Genomic DNA, 18045 nt, shown 5'->3' on the forward strand with positions numbered 1-18045 from the left:
CGATATTTGATGTCGACGTTTCGAGATGATTCCCGGACTCCTTAGTTAAATGGTTCGAATTACGTTTTTAAATGCTCATTTTCTTATTGTGTATTTCATTGTCGAAGTCTGCCTTCACAATGAAAAACAAAACACTAAGAATAGAATAAAAGTTTTCGTTTTATTGACACTTCCTTCTTAAACCATCAATATGACCCAAAGTAGACCTAAAGACATACATAGTATAGAATACAGTAACGACTTATTAAGAGTGTCTTAGTTTGACAATGTTATATTTTTTTACGATTTAAGCACATTTTAAAACCTTATTTCATAGAGTATTCAAAGCATTTTAATTATTCAACCCTTAAAATTCTAGCATGGAAATTCATAAAACAATTCGGAAAAGCTTAAAGCTATAAGTTGTTATGAACAACAGGTATTTAGTATATTGTAGGGGCTGTATAAACGTAAATTAACGTAATCACATAAATTAAGTCCCGCGTTTACTTTCCGGTTTGGAACGAATATGGTTAAGTCTCTGAGTAACGACGCTGGAATTAAAACGTTAATATAAGTAAAAGCTCTTAGAATTCTGGTTAAGATTTAAAGCTCCAGTATAAATGTTAGCAATTCAGATGAAATATACATAATATATTGTGTTTATTACTTGTTTGAAAACAAATTTGTTTTTTAACTTAAATGTATGATATTTCTTTAACAAATGTCCATACAAATCAACTTAATAAACGATTCTATTCTCTATAAATCCAGTAGAATGGTTAGCGCCAAAAATATTTCGCGCCAACCGCCTTATTGGTTAGTTATGGGTCATAAAATGGCGTCGATTCCGCTCGGCGTCCCTCGACGATGTAGAGAGAGGTAGACTAAACGAGATCGACCATTTTTATGCCACGTAAATAAGATACAATCCCTCTAGAGGATAACATATTCTTAAGAATAATATTTACTCATATTATTTGCTGATTTATTAACATAGAAATAAGAATAAATTTTATTTTAAAACTTTAAAAAAACTATACCTTCATTTGTTATTGTTTTGTTAAATGTAGAAAAATTTCAATGATCCAAACTCTTTCTGTATTACTACAAAAATACTGCTAGACACTGTTTAGTGTCTAGCAGTATTTTTAACCCTTTGACTGCTGCTGATTGATATAATTAACGTCAACGTAGTTATATGTTTCACCATAAATATGAATCACCACAATGCTTTCTGTATAAGTACTTCATTATTTATTGGTAAAGATCGTATTTCGCAAGCCTATGCTTAATAATGTTTCAATAGCCATGACTTGTCAAAAATTCGCGCCTGGCGCTAGAGGCTCAGTATAAAAGGGTTGACGTATGTATAAGCTAAAATGTATTTGAAACAATGTCTAAGTTCTTTATGGTCCTTTGTTCTGTAAGTATGTTGTTAGGATCGTTGGCTACACATGTTGAGGTATGATTTTCACATTTGGGCGTCGTCGTTACACAGGCGGAATAAATTGTGGTCATTATCTATTCGCCGCCGCCGGGACTAAGTACGCTGTACGGTACTTTCCCAAATCGTGTATTTATGTTCAATGTTATAAATTATTTTTAGTTTTTGTATTATGAAAAAAATGGAGAAGACATACAAATGCTTAATGATATTTATTTTAGGATGGGAGTAATTATTACCATTTTTTTCACTAAGGAAAGCACTAAGCGTCGCACGAGTCTTTACTTACAACTTAATTACGCAATGCCATTTTTACTTAGAAGATATTATTTAAATATAGATTTCTTTTACAATAACTTTCTATGCTGACTTTGTTACACTAGTTACAACTCAGCCATAAATTTCAGTGAAAGAAATGTAATCAATACAGCGCAACATGGCTCTCAGATACGGGTACTGTATAAAAATAAACGTAAAATGCGCCCTGCATCCGAAATGTTTCAAAACATTTTATAGCTTTGTCGGGCATTTTGTTCCGCCTTGAAAATGCACGAACACTTTCCGCCGAAATTGAAATTCGCCGAAAAATGAACAAAAGACGCGAGCCAGCGGCTCCTGATTGAAATTTCGTTTAGCACGAAAATGAATCTTGTGAAATTGTAACACTATTCCATGTTTATGAAAATTTTAGCTAAAAATAAAAAATTTTTTGATATGATTTATAATATAACTTTATTAGTTTCACAACTAAAATGACGACAGCTTTTTTTTGATATTTTTTTCCTCTTCAATTTGTTTTAATTTCATAGGTGTACATAGTTTCCACATATTTTTACCTTACGTTTAAACATGTGATGCATTTACGAGTTTCCTCTAACTCATGTAACATCTCATATATAAAAAAAATATCTTATATATAACATTCTCGTGTCAATGTTAGTAACCATACTCTGCCGAAACGGCTTGACCGATTTTTATGAAATTGTATATACATATTCAGTAGGTCTGAGATTCGGTTACTATCTATTTTTCATACCCTTATTAAGATTTTTTTAATTGCTCGGAGACGGAGTCGCGGGCGACAGCTAGTTTACTATATTAATTGGGGATATGGTCAATAACCGTATTCAACTTGCCCTTTATAGTAATTTATTCGGATGCAAATCGTTAATCATGCGTTTGATTTTCCCTCGAAGGTAACGTTGTGAATAGAATACCGTTACTTTGTATTGTCGAAAAAGGTTAATGGGAAATAGGCTTTACTTCGGTCCGGATTTAAGGCTCTCGAGACAGGTGGGAAATTTACCGAGGACATTTTTTTCCTAAGATATATTTCAATGTATCGTAATGTCAGTGCGAACAGCGGCCGTTGTAAAACACATAGTTTACGTGAAATGTAGTGATTCGGTTAGAAGGGAGCTCGGCGTGTTTTAGAATTATATATCGATATCCCTTCTGACTTTTATTCATGAAAATGTGTAGTTGTAGAATTGGGAGTTAGGATTTCCTTTTAGATGTCTCGTTTTTTTTCTATCTGATAAATTCACACGATTTGTAAGTTATTTAAGATTTTGGGATAGTGAACTGAAAAACCTTTCTTTTTCCTTATTGTTTTAGAAGTGGGTTTTACTTTGACCAAATTAATGAGGTATTAAAGGACATATCTTTTGCTCACCGCAGCTTTTGACCTTTTAAGTGAGCTAGCCGATATAAATACGTTCTTATAAATAGGCTGTGGTTAATTGAAACTGCTGACTTATCTGATGGGAACAACAAAACAATTAGCCGATCTGGGGACTCTTTCCCAGAGCGACGCTAACAGATTAACGAAATTAATTTAGTTATGAAACTCTTGCAAACAATTTGACGTCTTTTTAGGTTAAATTAATTTCTTGATAAGCCGTTAAAAATGAAAGTTTTAGCTTCAATTTAAAATTGCTTATTGAAATATGTATGACTAGCAGTTGCCTGCGACTTAGTCCGCGCGGAACCAAAAAACTTAGCTTCCAACAGTGAAAAATTTTATTAAATCGGTTCAGTAGTTTCGGACCCTATTCAATGCAAACAAACAATCAAATCTTTTCTCTTTATGATATACTAGCTATTACCCGCGACTCCGTCCGCGCGGAATAAAAAATATAAAACGGATTAAAAATTATCCTATGTCCGTTTCCTGGTTCTAAGCTACCTGCCCACCAATTTTCAGTCAAATCGATTCAGCCGTTCTTGAGTTATAAATGGTGTAACTAACACAACTTTCTTTTATATATATAGATATTATATCAATCATTATTTTTACAATAAGTAATTTAATAACAATTCAAACATCTGTAACGTATCATATTTTAAAAATAATAAACAGATTTGAAACAAATTTTAATTTATAAATATTAAATGAAAATTTACATGTTCATTTCAGTAAATAGCTAAAATTAGTTATTAGTAATTCACTTTGCTTTTTTATTATTAACTTCAGTTGATAAGTATTACCATAATGACAAAATAATTGTGATTATGTTGAGGATTCTGAAGAGCTGATATACGTTCGTAAGAAACGGGATTCTTACCACGATTATACTGTTTGTGCTCCCGATGTTTTAATTTCAGTCAACCCGTGAACATGGCGCATGCAACTGTACCGAAATATAGGGAGCTCACAGACTAATCGTGTTAAGAATCCCGTTTCTTACGAACATTGTATTAGTCAAAACTACAAAAGTTTAAAGTTATATTTTGAAGAGCATTTATATGGTAATTACTGTTAGTATTTCATATTTATTGACAACGTATTTGCCTGATAGATTAATATTTAGTTTAGGAAAATCTATTTATCCATTTTATTCTCGTTCATTTTGAATGAATTTTTGTAGTATATAAGATACTAGCTGTAGGAAAGTTAAAAAACACTTAATAAGGCTATGAAAAATAGATACTAGCCGATTCTCAGACCTACTTAATACTCATATAGAATGTCATAAAAATCGGTCAAGCCGTTTCAAGGGAGAGTGGTAACTAACATTGTGACAGGATTTTTTTTTATATAGCTACATAGATCTGCAGACTAAGTAAGGCAGTCAAAGTATGTAAGACAATTAGGTCACTTCCTTTGTCTGAGTCAGACTCAACGGCTTCTTAGACTTACCTTGGTGAATATTTTAAACTACTTTAACCTATGTTCATGTCTAAAGCTTGTACTTAGACATTTGCTTTATTTATAGATGAAACAAACGTTCTTTTAATGGTTTTTTTTCTATGCAGGAAATAAGTAATAAGATGGCTACGCTTCACAGGTTTTTCAAAATGTACTGTTGCTGAAATATATTTTAATCAGATTTATATGACTTAACTTTAAATATAACGCAAACTTCTTTAGAACGTGCCCTTAAGTGTCATCAACGCGTTCTTCGGAGTGCGCCTCAACCGGCGGTGATTGGTTCGCGGCCGTTCCACCATTGTGGCCTTCCATCGCGCCTGCGTGAGCGCGACTAGTAGGACGCGAGCACTTTCGATGTAAATACCGTTTTATCGACGCGTGTGCGCATATGTAAAGTATTGTTTTTTTTTCAAGTTGAATGCAAAATAACCATTATTAAAAATGTCAAACTTGGTAACTTGGTAACTGTCGTTTTACTCCAAAAGACCCAAAAATCTGAACATTAAATAAAACTTTAAAAACAAATCCAGCGACATATATTAATATCAACTTGAAAGAAAAAAAATTCACATTAAAATTCTACAGTTGAAACGAAATGCGTAATTGAAACGCCTCCAACGGCGCACGAAACATAATCGCCTTTTGTTGTCCGTTCCTGAATTGCATCATTTTATTAAAATAGCTATGAAATTTTCCCCTAAATGCAACCATGGAGTCGTACCGTCTGCGAGCGGTAACCGAAAAAAAAATGTCGGCCGACAAACGATGACGGCATACCGCGGCTTTTAATAAAAAAAAGGTTTTTCTTGTATTGCGTCGAGCGTTTTCGCTTTATAACAATTCTTGTTTTCCCCCGGCGACTGTCATCGGGAGAAACGCTTGCGCGAAGTAATAAGTAAATGCAGAAATGTTCAATTTGATTTGCTTGCGCGGTTTATTTTGTCGAACACTCGATTTGAACAATATGGAAATGGTTAAAGGTTGTTATTGTTTACTGGAATTATTTAAATGTTATGAAGCATTTTTTTTGTATCTTTTTAATTCAAACGAATTACTTAACAAATACATCCTTATTCTTTAACTATCAGAATATTTTCAGTGATTTATGAATGACAAGGAACAGACCTCCTTTTCGTCGTCCATTCTTAAGAAATTTCACATTTATAATATTAAGAATATAATAGCGTCTGAAGAAATAAGATAATAATATGCGTAACCCTTATTTTGTGGAATATCAATGAAACGTGTGATTAATGACACCCGCAAGATTTATATTCCAGTAACCTTCGTCAGCCTTTCTCAATAATATCGTAAGTGCCAGTAAATATAGTACGTTTATACACGATTTTCTTATTTTATAGATTAACTGTTACTTGCAAATGTATTCCGGGTAACTTAATATTGTTTTGTTTTGTTTTTTTGTTAAGTTTTTTTTAAGGTTTAACTTCATATTGAGTTAAATTATACTATTATATATTCTATACAATCTCTTCTCCTTCTTACTTATTTCTTTCTAATTAACCTTTTTTTTGTTTTAAGAAATAAGCAACTGTTAATTTAGTATTTTTTCTCTCTCCTAAGCCAGCACCAAATATGGCAGTGGAGTCTGCTTTCTTAATTGGCCTCTCATCTCTCTGAGAACTACATCTTTATTTCGTCTTCACTGTTATAATTTTTGATTGATGTTAAGGATAAGAAATGTTAAAACTTACTGCGTGACGCTTATTTCTTTCTTTACGAAATATTTTATGCCTTAACTGCAGTGTTTATTACAGTAATAAGAAAAAGACTAACTTTTTTATATTTGTACATCTTGTCAATTTATAGTTTCTTAAAAATATACCTCTATACAAGCATCGCAAAATGTCTTCGATGTAATTTTGCACGGCGCGGATGTAGCGAGCCTGTCATGTAACACAACATGTGGCTTGTCAAATTGTCAATAGCGAGCTCCACAATGAATAGAGATGAGTGACAGCTTCCTAATGTATCATTTTTTTGTCGTAATTTTTTTTGCTTGTCATTTCCTTATAACGTTTTTATATTTTTATTATTAAAACATGTACATTATGTGTTATACAATTTGATGTCGATAAAATCCCGTACAATCATACGTGTATTCTCAACCCTCTCGATTGCTTTGAAAAATCTATGATGACAATAGGTTTAAAATAATCGATATCTTGCGCTCGATATTTGTATGTTATTCACTTCCCTATCGACTCCCGTTCCATCGAGTGAGATCGCGGTGGCAACGCGTAAATGTGTCATGAATAAAATGTATCGTGAAATTTTCACACGAAAATATTTTGACGATAAGCGTTCAATCCATCTTATAAGTACGTAATATATCTTTAAGTGCCGGTTCGTTCGGCACTTCGAGAGGCAATACATAACGTTCACAAGCATAAAATACTTTCTCTGATATGGTTCTGATATTGATATAGTTAATGTTCATTATATTTTCTACTTGAATTATGAATAAATAATATAAATTAAGGAAAACTGAGGATAGTATTTTATGGCTTATTTTGAAATCTAAATCGAGTATTTTCATCTTGTAACTTCTAGTCGGTTTATTTACTTAGAAAGTGCATCTAGATTAAAATGTTACATACAAAATGAATGTCAACGTATTAAGTTACTTGATTGATCCAGTAGGGAATTTAGATTTTATAAATGTGGTTCGTCAGAAATTAGATTTTGTTTCAGTTCGTTGTTTCGTATGTATGTCATACATGGATTTTAACACGTAACCACTTAAGCTTTCACCCAACGCTAACGGCTTTCAAAACAAATGGGAAAAATTTATTTATCTTTATTTATTAAAAGGCCTTTGTTAATTTTAACGGATTTGATGTTAATGGCATTTTGACAATCATAAAATTATATTCATTAACATAAAACAAAACAAACTTGTATGTATATGTAATACATAGATATTAAATTAAATAGCGATAAGAACGTTAAATTATTCAAACTTTCGTGAGACATTATCATTAACTTAAATAGGAACTTACTTATATAGGAGTGAGATACGGGCCGCGTCCGCGAAATAATACCAGTCCCAATCACCCTGATGAAAGGCCCCCGATGGGCTCGAAACTAGTCGGTGCCGACACCGGATTTATATACGTGAGTGTTTTAGCCATTCCTATATAAGTTAATAATAACGTTACACTATTTCTTAAATAAAAAGAAAGTTAAATTATCAAGAAAAAAGACACTAATTGTTCTTTTTATGCAATTGGTATTTACCCAGCAGAAGCCGAGCACCAACCATTAAAATAAAGTTAAATGCTATTTTCATTGAACAATGAACATTTTCATTTATGTTGAACTTTGAAATAGTTTTCATCTATCTATCTATATATATAAAAGAAAGTCGTGTTAGTTACACTATTTATAACTCAAGAACGGCTGAATAGATTTGACTGAAAATTGGTGGGCAGGTAGCTTAGAACCAGGAAACGGACATAGGATAATTTTTACCCCGTTTTCTATTTTTTATTCCGCGCGGACGGAGTCGCGGGTAAAAGCTAGTAGTATTTAAATGATATGTATATGTGAATTAGAAACAGCAAGTTTGCGGTATCACATTGATGTTTAAAGTATCGTTCGTAAGTTTTCATTGGACAGTTTTCGATTCGAATCCTTAGCAGTATATGGCAGCTGTTAGATTTTATTCTAGTAGCCATTACAGCCGCAAGGGAGGTTATTTCTGCTTGTTGTATCACATTAGATGGTTATTGCAGCGACGTATACTTTTAAATGTTATTATTTCAATTAACAATGCTACCATTATGAGCTTAGTTATTATCGATTTTTATTTATCACTAAAACTGTTTTATTCATCATCAGCCATACGTACCCACTGAGGGGCTCGGAGCCTAGTCTAAGTTAGGGGGTTACTAGGCCATAGTCAACGACGCGGGACTAGTGCGGGTTGACTTTACACATATCTTTGAATATCTTCTCAGATATGTGCAGGTTGCATCACGATGTTTTCCTTCACCGTAAGAACGTTGGATAAATGTACATATGTTAATCGACAATCGAAAAAACACATTGATACAAGGCAGGATTCGAACCCAGGACCTGCAGGTTACAAGTCAAATGCTTAACCCTTGAGCCACCGACGCTGGACAGTTAAACTGTTTAATTAATTTAATTTAATTACTATAGTAGTGTAATGAATTAAAGACTTAAGTACACGTACACATAATTGTGAATAAATTTAATTTGAAAGATATTAATTTTATTTTCTATGGTTAATTATCTTTCTTTCTGTCGTATATCACAGGTCATTGTTCTGACCTCAGTCTAGACTAGTTTTATTACAGAAAATTTAGAATTTAATGCAAATTCTGCAGTGCAGAGCTATGTTACTTTGTAAAATAAAACATTTTGCAATATGTAAGCATACATGTTGCAATGTAAGTCGTTTTGTGGATGGTGTGGGCTACTATTTCGTGGATCTTTTCACGATGTGCAATCAAATTTAACTATTATGAATGTCATTTCTAATTTATTCGGTAGAACTTCATTTGCAAGTAAATTGCGCCTGTTTTTGTTTGATATTAACGTTATGCTAATTAGCGAGGTATCAAATGTTCGTCGCTACATTAACCTAATATGTACATTGTATGTTCTTATACGAGTACTTCTAGCTTTTAGTAAATTAAAAAATAAGGAAATTTAAGAATAAAATATTTGTAAGAACATTTATTAAGTACCGTTAAGTTATAAAAAAGCGACCAACGGGAGAGATGAAAAATGGCAATAAAAACACTGTCACTAAAATATGAAAGCAAGCTTTTAATAAAGCTGTGAATACTAAGTGCGGGAAGCTTTGACTGGCGCCTTTAACACGGGCCGCCTCTGTGCAATGCCGCTACACCGCGCCGGTTATCTTTAACGGCTGATTGGTTTTTGATACAAATGGTAGGGGAAAAAATGAAACAGTAAAATAGAGTTTCATTTCAAAGTTTGCATTGGCAGCGCGGATATTGCCTGTGTTTGAATGCAATTATTTTTTTATCCGGTAAAAAATAATTTTAATTTATGTGCACGTAAAAATTTAGATTTATAATAAAATGGTGTATTGATTGAACTTGAGTCTAATTTATTTCTTTTTGACGTCGTTAACAATAGGCATGGACACCACAGTTGTAAAATGTTGAATGTAAACCAAATACTGTAAAACTATGATTTTATATAATTGTTTGCAACAATTGCAATTCATGGTAAAGGAATCCTATATCAAGAACATCTTAATGTACTGTACTATGAGCTTATCTCTCAATAAACTATGTAATTTGCCCAGAATTCGGAGCAAATATTTGATACACGCTCGTACGGGAATGGATATAAGCCGATATAACGCTGAGTTTCGGACTAAGTTTTCGTTACTAAATGTGAAATGTCTGAGTGTTGCCAGTACTAGAAATTAAGTGGCTCTTATTTACTAAAAGCTAGAATTCCGAACAGATTTTACTAGAGTAACTAATTTGCAATGACCGACGTTATTTTTTTAAATAGTATCGAGGTTATTACATGGTGATGTGCGTTTGTTTTTTTCTTTGTTTAGGTGGTATTTTTTTTTCCTTGTGTTAGTAAATATGACAGAGATTTTATCGCTTAACGGAGGGTAGGACGAAATACTCTCAGCGCTCGCCGTCAAATTGTCAATTACGGAGCGAGGAATGGAAATGCTATTACGTAGAGTACGTAGATTCATTACTAAGGAAAATGTTCTGGATTTTTCATATTAACTTTCTAACCTAAACCCACGCTGTTAGGAATCTTTAATTTATTTTACTGTTATAACAAGCTGAATAAGGTCAAGTAATGATCTTTTTTCGAAATTCATTTGTTCCTTTTTACCTTCTGATGCGGAATATTGATGCCAAGTTTTGTTAAGTACGTTATCTTTTGTTTATAAAAAATATGTCGTCCCTCTACTATTCTATTATTTATATCTGGGGTAGCTATTAAATTAAATTTATTATTTGGTGTCATGTCATATTGATTGATACATGTATAATCTTCTACGGCTGAGTTCTTATTGAAAACAATACAAATTATTCGTTACTCTACTAAAATACCAGTCTACTTCAACCGTACTTAAATGTTAGTAAGTCAATTAGATTAGACGTAAGTCTTATTCAATTAAATGTTTTATAGAAGAATTCCACTGCTGTATTACTGATAATGAAAGGGATGACAGTTTGAATGTCGACGGTGGAAACCCACAACTATTTTGTAATGTTTCATGACTACGTATTGTCCCCAACTTGATTAGCGGCAGCAATCTCTTGTTGACGCGTGTAAGTACGGCACACCGAGGGTCGCTACATTTTCTGACACGGTCGTCAATCGATAGATGAAATAGGGTTGCGAGCATGGCTTTGTTCTATTTCTTTGTTCCGTGGCTATGGAAAAGGGACGTTATTACAATAAAAGGATTATTTTTTGTTCGTATGATAAAGGGTGTAACATTTTGCTATATTTGGTGCAATCTGCTTCTCTAAATAACGGCTATTATCTAAGATGTTTTCAATTTAATCGGCCTTTTTATCTAACATGTAATATTTTATAAAGCTCAATAATAAAAATTACAGTTTTAATTTAGATACTGATATAGCAAGAAAAGAATAATGTACATGACTGACCAGAGCCAGTCAAAGACGTTTTATATATATATTCTTTTTTAGTCATTAATATTGTAATAATGTCATAGACTTTTAAACGGTTATTTTTCTCTTCTTGCTAGTTCTAGCTTTGTGTGTTACTGTTACGAAATTATACATGTTTTTCGTACAATCTTTTATTATTTAACACCACAATACAGTTCACTCTATAACAAATATTATATAAGTAATAGAATGAAACGAACACCCTGGTTCTTATATTAGATTTAATCAGTCTCTTTCACAGAATTGAAAAGGGAATAAATAAATAGCATTCGAGTAGATCGATAGAGCTGGTCTGTATAAACAGAATGAGCCGCAGTAACACGTCCTGTCGGAATGGCTGCAACTAATCAAGTGGCTGGACAAAGCGCCGGCGACTCTTTCGAAACAATTTAAGTAGTAAACTGAAATTGCTTTCACAGGCGAGTGTTGCAAACGTTGCTTACATTGAAAGCTTTTCTATGGATTCTATCAATGAAATCTTTAAAATAAATATGTTATTTTCAAGAAAATGGTTATCATTTAAATGTTGTAATTGTCTTCCCATCAAATAATTTCATATCGCATTATTACTTTTTAGGTTACTACACTAATTTTGTAACGAGGAAAGATTTGGTTGGCATTGATTAGGCTCCCAAAGTACTGAAACGATTTGAATAATTCTTTCACTGTTGAGAAGTTACACTATCCTCGGGTGTTAGGTTATTGTTGTTGGAACGAAGTTCCTTATCGCGCGTTGTGAAAGGGGGCTAGACGGAAAAATTCTTACGAAAAGTTGTCACGACACTTTTTGCTATAGTAAGGGCGTCGCATGTTTCTCTGTCTGTCTCTCTCTCTCTTATAGAAAGCAAGCCAGATATTTTCATTTCTATTTCGCATTGAACAGTGTGGTGTCACGACGATTATTAATAGTAAAAAAAATATTATAACTTAAAAAAGAAAAAATATTACAATTCCTTCACTAATTAATCGAAAGGAACTTCGTTCCATCCGGGTGTCCCTTGACACCTCTCAAGTTTTTATTTTTATATTTTGAATTTTGTACTTATAAAATGAGGAATACCAGAAAAATGTACGCAACATATCGAAAGTTACATGTAATGAAAAACAACTTCAGCTCTATGAAATAATTTTATGGATATGTGTAGAGTTACGTTGTTTGTTTTTATTTATTTGTTACTCAATATGAAATCAAGTTGCATTTTGAACATATGTTTATATATTTAGGAATTGTTATGAAGCAACAGTTGTCGGGAAGCTCGTAATTTTTGCATACATGTCAGCGAAGTCGTACTAAACTGGCTCTCTATATTCAAATTACGCTGTAACATTTTGGTGTCGACAACTGCTATTTGCGCACGCTATTGTAGTTCCAATGTGTACTGTTTTAAGAACCGGAATACCGTGGCTGTATTTTTATTATTATTATGACTTTACTCTGACCCGCAGAGTTGTACTTTACAATTTTATGATTATGGATCCTATTTTGACCTCAATAACGGACAATAAACCGTATACGTGAGTATTGTCAAATATTATAATTACAAATTGATTATTATCTATTTTGTTGACACCGTTTTAATATTATCTGTACATATTGCGAGGAAATATTTTTCTGTAAAGGTTTAGCTCAGTTTTATTTGTATTTATACATGTTTGAATTATAATATAGTAGATTGTATGTGTATCGGAGAAGATTTGACATTTGACATCACATTACTTGCTTCACGGTTATTTTTTTAAGGATAATATAAAAAAAAAAATGGAAAGTGTCTGTTGAAAAAAAAATTGTTTAGTCATTCGACTTATTAAAAGGTTAAAAAAGTATATTAATATTACGATATTAACCTTTACGAAGTAAAATACTGACTGTAATAGGAATGGATTTGGTTAAATATAAGCGGCAGGCATTAGAGATTAATTCTGACGTACGATGCCCTAATGGCAGAAAGCGGTTGAGCCCTTTATACGAGTACCTACCGCAATAGTCATTAGCAAGGAGTTCCTAATGTTGAGAGATACATTAAGCGGTTAAAGTGTTAGTTCTCAATTCAGTATATAATCTTGCACTATTACTTTTAACGGATGTCAGATTTATAATATTACTAGTAGTCACTTGCTACTTCGTCCGTGCGGAATCGAAAAAAAAAAAACAAATTAAAAACTAGCCTATGTGTTCTTCCCGATTATGTTCTGCATCTGTGCCATATTTCATCAAGATCCGTTAAGTCGTTCCGGACATACCTTCAAACAAACATTCATCCATCCATCTAAACGTTCGCACTACACAATATTAGTTCCATTTATTAACTGTATTTTTTAAAGTCAAAAAATGCTTCTAGTAATTGTTGTACAGGTTTAATACATGTTGCTTTTGACATTTTGAATTTATTAAAATAAACGGGTATAAATTTGTATTCTCATTGTTACAGTAAAACGAAACATTCAGTCTGTCACATTCATACAATTTGAAAACAATATCTTACAGTTAAATCCGAATTCGTTTACAAATTAATAACACGGAGATTTCTGTGGAACGATTTATTTAATATCTAGCTTGGTCGAAGGAGAAACTTCGACGACCGTCAGGGGTACCTAAGGGGCGTTGCCATGGCAACCGTTCAGCCACCTTAATTTTTGCTCTACTCCCCCCTGGGCTGCTTTGCTTCGGTTCTTTGACAAAATGACGCGATTTACGCGATCGCACGGTTTGATATAAGAGTTACCAACGCTTTTATGTTTGGTTATATTTGATTTGGTTTTAACAATCTCCTGGGAGAGCTGCATTGAATTGGGCTAAATTGATATTTTGACAAGTATTTGCTATAAAAAAATTATAGTGATTTTGACAGAGCAATTTATGTCACACGTCCAAACTTCAACTGTTCGAAATTTGGATTTTCACAAAACTTAATCTGTTTTCAAAAATATGAAGTTGTAACTGGCCTGTTTTTTGGATTTTTATTATGTTTATAACTGCCAGACTCAGATTAATTTTGTGGTCACTAAAGAAGCCCTTTAGTGTAGATTTAGTACGAGAAATGTATATAAAGCGATTGAGAATTACTTTGAGAAATTATTATACGTTATATAAATATGAATATAAACGATATTAGATACAGTATAAAGTGTAACAAAATAGACTTGTGGTGGGTTGTGTCCTATTGTATAGAATTATCGTCGTTCGGTAGAAATAGAAAGGTGCGGGAGACCGCAACGGGACGTCAGTGGAACGTGTATAATGAAATATCTTATTGTGTTACAAATTTTGCTTACTATCTACTTTATGAATACAATGATTTTATGAATGGGTAGCTGTCGCCCGCGACTCCGTCCGCGCGGATTAAAAAAAATCTTAGTAGCTCATGTGCTCTTTCAGACTTTTACACCTATGCCAAATTTCATCGAGATCCATGTTAAGGAGATACCTTGAAACAGACATCTATTTATCCATCTAAACATTCGCATTAGTAATATTAGTATGATTAGCTGTTTGCTGCAACTCTGTCCGCGCGGAGTTAAAAAAAACTTTCGCATATGTAATGATTAGCTGTTTACCGCAACTCTGTCCGTGCGAGGTTTAAAAAAAAACTTAATAGGAATATGAAAAAAGGTTAGTAGCCAAGTCACAGACCTACTGAATATGCATATAAAATTTCATAAAAATCAGTCAAGCCGTTTGGGAGTAGTGAGATAAGAAAATTTGATATATAAGGTTAATTTAAAATGATGAGCTTTACGTTCTTATTTACGTGAGTACAATGTCATGTTCAAATAAATAAATATAGAACTCGATGAAACTGGATGAGAGCAAAGCAAAGTACTTCAGCATCAAACATTTAATACATTATAAAATTAAGAACAAAATTGTTGATATTTATTTTTATTATCGCTGCCGCTGTGGACATGAGAATTCAATTAGAGCGCACCGACGAGCGCGCCTAACGTACAACGGTAATTATTCTAAAATGTGCTTTAATGTTTTATTAACAAAGTTGAAAATTTATCCGCAATGTAACAATTTATTACGCTTCTCGTGTTTCGCACAACTTATTATTGCAATATAAGTTTTATTGCTTAAGTATAAAGTTGAAATTCCATTAATACGGGCAGTTTAAAATAGATGTTCTGGTTTAGATGTCTACTTTTATTAGAAGCATGCTAGTACCTCGAATAACGTTAGCCGCTCATACGAAAATTTCGGACGATTAACGAAAATCCCTCTACAGGGAATTAGGCTGTGTGCACACTAGAGCGGATATATGTATCGCATTCGTCCATTAGCGTTTGACATAATCGCTTTATAGCATATTTGCCAAAATTTGACAAGCATCTGTATAAACAAGAACATGTTTTTATTTGTTCATTAAACCGTAGGACGTTACTGTTAATGGGATTTATTTATTTATTTATTTAATCACGCCAACAGCAACAGGGATGATATTTTATAGGACGGACTGAAAGTTAACATTCATATAAACCATCTGTAGATGTATAGAGAATGTTACGCTTTGCGTACGGATGCGTTAAAATAACAAAGGAATGAACCCTCGACGTGCGGATATCCGTTAAAGGATAGAGGATGAATTAATGTATCATATAAAAAATACAATAAGGCTTATGATTTATTTTGTTTGCATGTCCTTTTATTCTTTTGCAAACGATTAAGGAAATTAACTTTAAAACATAATTAATGTTTCGAAAATAATGCCACATTTACTAATACGTAAAATTCTCGTGTCACAATGTTAGCATATTCCTTCAAAACTTGAGCGATTTTTATGAAATTTTAAATGCATTTTCAGTAGATCTTAGAACTGACTACTATCTATTTTTCATACCCCTAATAAGGTTTAATTAACTCCGCGCGAATGGAGTCGCGGGCGACAGCTAGTCTTGTTATAAAAATATAAGCAATATTTTTAGTAGTACAAATATATACTCCATAAACTCAATAAGCTATCTATGAATAACTCGTTTGCGTCTACCTTTATTTCTACAGGGTGTCGGACCGTATCATCGATTGTGACCGCACGTGCAGGATTGAGGTACAGCGTGTTACAATCACATGTAATGACGTCATATTGTGGCCATCATTAGAGTTATTGGAGTGACACACAATCTTCCATTTTTTCGGGTGTGTCCACCCTATTTTTCTATATGCTCTACTCAGATATAATTGTAAACGGCAGATTAGGGTTTTTTGAACAAATTCTAGGTAAATTTGTATTTTATTTTAGTTTTATTTAAAAAAAAATATAAATAATAAACAAAAGTAGATATTTAATTATAATTTATTGAAAAACGAATGAATACAACAAATAATATTTTTATTGCATTTAGAACTAATATTTTGTACAATGTCTTAAATTATATCTCGTTACTTTCAATAAGGCGTCCTGATCCCGAGCTAAAAGGTAATAGCGTCAAAGGTACTCATAATCATATTATTTTATGTGCGTCGTTAAAGGATAAGGCAGCGAAGTAATGAGATTTCATTTTGTTAATTTATTTTAATGATGCTCATTTATTTTATATTTTTCATTTCTTTTATTTAATCTTTCGTTGATTTTTCTAACATGTATTTCTTAAATTACTTTTTCTTTTTTATTCCTTCTTTTTAGCCGACTTCAAAAAAGGAGATTATTGATAACCTCCTTCTTTTGAAGAAAATGAAGAATTCGACTGTATTTTTTTATGTGTGTTACTGCGAATCTCCGCCCCTGGTGGTCCGATTTTGATAAAAAATATTTTAATCGAAAGGAAGTGCTTGAAGATGGGTCCGATTTTTTTTTAAATGCATTTCACTATTTTTTTGCACTAAATCTGATAACACATTTGTAACTTATAAATGACTAGCTGTCTGCGACTTCGTCCACTCGTCGTTAAAAAAAACTAAATCAGCAGAGTATGTGCTCTTCCAGATTATTTTCGATATATGTGCCAAATTTTATCAAGATCCATCCATCTATCTATCCATCAATTAATCCATCCATACATCAAAACTTTCGCATTTATAATATGTGTAAAAATAGTACCAAAAATATATTTTTTTTATGACGGGCAATTATTTTTGTAGATATAAAACATCATCGGCCTTTGTCCTCATCAATGTAAACAGTATTGATGGACATTTTAATTAACTCTTTGCGTTTTAGAAATGGCCCCAGTAATCGAATGCGACCACTCGACAGTTCGTTTATTTCAAGAGTCAAGCAGAGACGTCTCTTACGTGTCATGTGGGGATTGCTTTACTTCGTCGTGTGGCATCTTCTTGACGTTTTTACAATTGCATACGACCACTTTATTCAATTCCGTAGACATAGTGTTCTGATAAATGATGAACTAAAATGGTTGTATCATACATAATAAATATCAGTAGGTTTTTTAGAAAACGTGTAGTTATAATTGCTCTTTTTTAGAAGGAGCTGTAGGCTGTAATTGAATTTATAATAGGCTTATCTTCTACTTATTTATGTATGGATTCAATAACTTTTTACAAAACTAATAATAAGAGTTGTCTAAAATATATCCAATTAAGTAAAATTAGTCCTGACAAAAATTGTTAAGTTTAATATTAGTAAAGTTATTGGTAAGGCAGCCGTGGTCGCGGTGCTTGATCCGTTGCCAAAAGCCGCCGGCCGCGCAAGATACAGCAATAAAGCCTGTTGTCCACTTGTGCGTTAATATCACGTCGCCTCGCTTCGCCGCGGCGGATTAGCTGCCGTCTCGCCACATTATTGCTCTTTAGTAAGCAAAACCGGGGCTGG

The 18045-nt window shown here is 32.8% G+C and overlaps 1 protein-coding gene across 4 annotated transcripts in view; it reads left to right on the top strand.

Moving 5' to 3' along the window:
• The window catches only part of LOC106716065 (neuronal acetylcholine receptor subunit alpha-7), a 74745-nt gene that overhangs the window by 32441 nt on the left and 24259 nt on the right, over window positions 1-18045 (top strand). The window lies entirely within an intron of this gene.

This window comes from Papilio machaon, chromosome 2 (genome assembly GCF_912999745.1).
Source record: "Papilio machaon chromosome 2, ilPapMach1.1, whole genome shotgun sequence".
NCBI lineage: Eukaryota > Metazoa > Arthropoda > Insecta > Lepidoptera > Papilionidae > Papilio > Papilio machaon.